This window comes from Henckelia pumila, chromosome 3, assembly GCF_033568475.1.
Source record: "Henckelia pumila isolate YLH828 chromosome 3, ASM3356847v2, whole genome shotgun sequence".
Taxonomy (NCBI): Eukaryota; Viridiplantae; Streptophyta; class Magnoliopsida; order Lamiales; family Gesneriaceae; genus Henckelia; species Henckelia pumila.
The window spans coordinates 200,060,552-200,065,429 of NC_133122.1; the positions used below are offsets into that span (position 1 = coordinate 200,060,552).

At 34.1% G+C, this 4,878-nt stretch overlaps 1 non-coding gene across 1 annotated transcript; it reads right to left on the reverse strand.

Annotated features, from left to right (window-relative positions):
* Positions 1 to 3,389: 3,389 nt before the first annotated feature.
* On the reverse strand, positions 3,390 to 3,500 carry LOC140894081 (small nucleolar RNA R71). The gene has a single exon (XR_012153634.1). It is a non-coding gene; the product is annotated as a small nucleolar RNA R71 (small nucleolar RNA).
* Between the last annotated feature and the right edge of the window lie 1,378 nt (positions 3,501 to 4,878).

Below are 4,878 nucleotides of genomic sequence, written 5' to 3' on the forward strand. Positions count from 1 at the left end.
GGAGTCATGTAAGCGATGCTGCTAGACGTTTCACATGACTGGTTGGGTACTATCAGACTTGATTTTTCTGATGTTCTTATTATCAAGGAGTTGATCAATAAGAATGTAGCTACATAGGGTATGCTCATATAAGGGACTTGTTTATCCCGAATCACATGGAGATGTGAACCCACTGCTAGTTGTATCAGTGAACCATTGAGGGTCACACAAGTACTAGCTTTCTAGATCCCGTTGAGATTAAAATAAGTTCAATATGTTGAACAACTTATAAAGGAGTTTATAAGTAAAATAAATTAGAAGTTTGACTTCAAAATTGGAGAATGAATGGAATAAGTAACTTTTAATTTGTGAATGTATTCCAAGATTAAAAGTTGACTTAAAATAATTAGTTTATGAAAATGATGATTTTCTAAACTATTATTTTGAACTTAGTTAATTAATTCAAGTGTTGAATTAATTTAACACTAGTAGACATTTTAATGTACAAATAATTTAATTAATTCAAGTGTTGAATTAATTAAATACTATTGAGTCTAGTAGAGCTCAAATTAATATAGTGTTGTATAATTATTGATACTAGTGGACTTGAATGAGTTCAAGTTGAATTTAATTAATTGATTAAACTTAAATGGGTTTAGGTTTAATAATTAATTAAAAATAAGTTCAAATGACATTTGAATATATATATTTATATATGTATATATATATATAGGTGTGTATATATATATATATATATATATGATATATATATGTGTGTGTATGGAATTTGAAGGGTTGGAAGATGGTTTGCAATTTTCCATGCATGTCTTGCACTTTTCCATGCATGGCTTAATTGTACTCATTAATCCCTCTCCTTTAATATATTATTTGGAATAATATATACACACACACACACATTCCACTCCATTTAAGATCTTGAAGTGGCCGAACACTCTTAAGCATTTTTCTCCAAATTTTCTTTCAATTTTGTGGAAGAAAGAAAATAAAATCTCAATGTAAAATTTTCTAAATATTCTAGTGCATATTAAGAGCGGATCTAGATCGTCTAGTCGTGGACCAAATTCGAAGTCTTGAAGTGTTGAATCTATTTTGAGCAAGGTGTGCTCTTGGAAGCTTGTAGATAGTATCTACCGTTTCAAGAGCCTAGTTGATTATCAACTTGGTTGGAGCCTTAAATCAATCTTTGAGATTGATAGGTAAAATTCTAAACACCCTATGGTTGTTTGATTTTTGATTACTACACAAGTGCTCGGATCTCTTTTGTTAAAAATTTTAATATTTCCGCTGCGTTTCCGGTCACGATTTAACCGATCCCCTTCAACTAAAATGCCTACGATCATCATGGCGATGGTGATGACGACCCGACGATGCTCTCGATCATCCTGATTGCCCCAGCATCCACCCATGCTACCATTGCTACTTTCATCACCAAGTCCCTCCATCTATACGATGATCAAAAGGTTAAACCCAATTTCAACAATCTAGATCCCAAGATTACTATGCATGTTTTGATACCATAAATGTAGTGACCCGCACCGTGATCACCTACTAATCAGAAGCTTAAGCATGCATTTAACTTAAATAATAAATCATCAGAAATAACAGCGGAATATTATAAATAAATCCTCAAATAAAGATACAACCAAATCGAATGTCCAACTGTAATAACCCAAATACATCAGAAACAAAAGCCTAGACAAAGCCTTGCTGGTCATCAATCTCCTAAGCTCTCTTGGAACCACCCGCCTCATCCAGCCGCAGACCTGCCCCATGGAATAGGGTGTCCAGATACAACAAAGTAAGGGACGTGAGCATGATAAGCTCACTACGAGAGTATGAGTATACGGTATTATATGAGCATGTATGCAAGTGAACTATGTACCAAGACACGAGATCAAAAATATCTGATCAAGAACAAACTTGGGTCCTGGTATGTGCCACGGTGAGCCGTCGCTACAGGAGGTGACCAATATACACAGAAGCCCTGATGATGACCTAACACAAGTACACATGTCCAACCAAATATCAGTGACCTAACACGATATTTGTGTCCAACTGATTTTGGTGACCTAACACGTGTCTCTGTGTCCAGCCATCTACTGACATGATAAATATCCCAATACCGGATATCGCAAGGATATAGGCTCAATATGCTCATGTATGCAACATACAGTTGCGACATGTTGTATATATAAAGGCATATAAAACATGCAATCAAATAATCCATGCAAACACATAATACATGCATACTCAATTTGGATATCTCGAATAATACTTCCGTACCTTACTATGGCAGATCCTAGAAGCTCCCATCTAGGTCCAAGCCTACCATACAACACTACAACATAAATAACCATGCATTACCTAGAATGCCAAACATCACCTACTAGGCTCTAAAAGCCTTAATTAAACTAAAGCCTACTCCCTATTTACTATAGGGAACCAAAGCCATACCTTCGTCCGTCGTAAGCCCGCTGATGACGCATGCCCCAGATCCTGGGCATAGCCTAGCTACGACCCCTAGACGCCTCGCAAGAGATCCGCCACCTGGCTGCTACTGCGGACACTGTCCGCTATAAAAATATACTATTTCCTACTCCAACTCTTAAAGAAAGAGTCCCGAAGCCCTTAAATAGAGCAATTACCGGGAGAGGAGAGGAATTTTTGCGCTTAAAAATGAGGGATTTGGACCCCTATTTATAGGCGAAGTTCGGACAGTTCGAACTGGGTTTGGACGACCCGAACTGCCACTTGTCCGAGCCATTTTGACACCTGGGCTCTGCTGAGTTCGGACGGTCCGAACTTGGGTTCGGACGGCCCGAAGTGGTTCGGAGGGCCCGAAGTGGTCCGGGTGCTCCGAACTGTTTTGGTCCTTCTGAACTCATTTTTGGACCCCCGGGACCTACCCTACCATATTCGGACGTTTCGGATCTGATTTTCCACTTATTTTTACCAAATAAGGACTCCTTAAACATGTTTGGACACTTTTAAAATTATATGTCATTTTTTAACATGTTTAAAATCACTTAATCTTGTAAAATGGAATCAGGCTACTACATGAATCCAATAAGAACTAGTACACCATCTTGTTTAGTTTTTCCTCCTGATGCATCTAATTTCAATTTTAAACCTCAAATCATTCAAATTTTACCAAATTTTCATGGCCTAGATTCTGAAAATCCATATTTGCATTTAAGAGAATTTGAGGAGGTTTGCAACACTTATAATGATCAAAATTGTAGCATGGATATTGTTCGATTAAAGCTTTTCCCTTTTTCCTTAAAAGATAAAGATAAAACATGGTTGCAAAATTTGAGATCAAGTTCAATAAGATCATGGGAAGAAATGCAACAAAAATTTCTAAAAAAGTTTTTTCCTTCCCATAGAACAAACTCTTTTAAAAGACAAATTACAACTTTTTCTCAAAAACAAGGGGAAACATTTTATCAATGTTGGGATAGATATAAAGAGTTACTTAATACATGCCCACATCATGGTTTTGAAATATGAAGGATAGTTTCTCACTTTTATGAAGGTTTAATACCTAAAGATAGACAAATGATAGAATTCATGTGTAATGGAACTTTTGAAGATAAAAACCCAAATGAAGCTATGATATATTTGGAGTCATTAGCAGAAAATTCTCAAAATTGGGATAATATAGGCTCAATTGAACCATCAAGTAAAACAAATAATTCAACAAATGGGGTTGGTATTTACCATCTTAAAGATGATGTAGATATTCAAGCCAAACTTGCATCTTTAGCAAGAAAAATTGAGTCATTAGAAATGAAAAGGAGTGATCAATTAAAAAGTGTTCAAGAAATTGTTTGTCATATATGTGATACACATGATTATCTTACAAAAAATTGTCCTACTTTGCCTTCATTTAAAGAATGTCTCCATGAACAAGCCAATTATGTTAACAATTTTAAAAAACCAATATTAGATCCTTTTTCACAGACATATAATCCTGGTTGAAAAAATCATCCTAATTATAGTTGGAGGAACGATAATAATGCACAACCTTCACAACAACCTTTTCAAAATAACCAAAATCATCAAGGTTATGCTCCTTATATCCCACCTCCAAGAAAAAATTTTGAAGATGAAATTCACACATACATTCAAAAGCAAGAGTCTATCAATATTCAAAGCATTCAATCTATGAATGATTTGAAAGAAACTCTTGCAAAATTTGCATCTGCACTTAATATTCATGAAAAATAAAAATTTCCATCTCAACCACAACCTAATCCTAAAAATCAAAATCAAGATAAATTTGAGCAAGTAAAATCTGTTATTACTCTTAGAAGTGGTAAAATAGTTAATGATCAATATAGTGATGAAAACAAAGATCAGTCAAACTCAAAGAGTAAGGATTCAAGTCCTGATACTTTTGATAAAGATGATTCTTTGAGTCCTAATAATAAGAAAGTTGATGATAAATTATCTGAAGTAATATGTGAGTCAAAACCTGTTCCTATTCCTCATGCCTTAGTAAACAATAAAAAACAAAAAAATGATTCTGATATTTATGAAGTTTTTAAACAAGTAAAAATAAATATTCCATTATTAGATGCTATTAAACAAGTGTCTTCTTATGCAAAGTTTTTAAAAGATTTATGTACTGTGAAAAGACAATTGCATGTAAAGAAGAAAGCATTCTTAATTGAACAAGTAAGTTCTATTATTCAAAATAATTCTACTTTGAAATATAAAGATCCAGGTTGTCCAACAATTTCCTGTATTATTGGAAAAAATAAAATTAAAAAAGCTTTGTTAGATTTGGGAGCAAGTGTGAATTTACTTCCTTATTCAGTTTATGAAAAACTTAAGTTGGGAGATTTAAAACCTACATCTGTTACTCTTTTACTA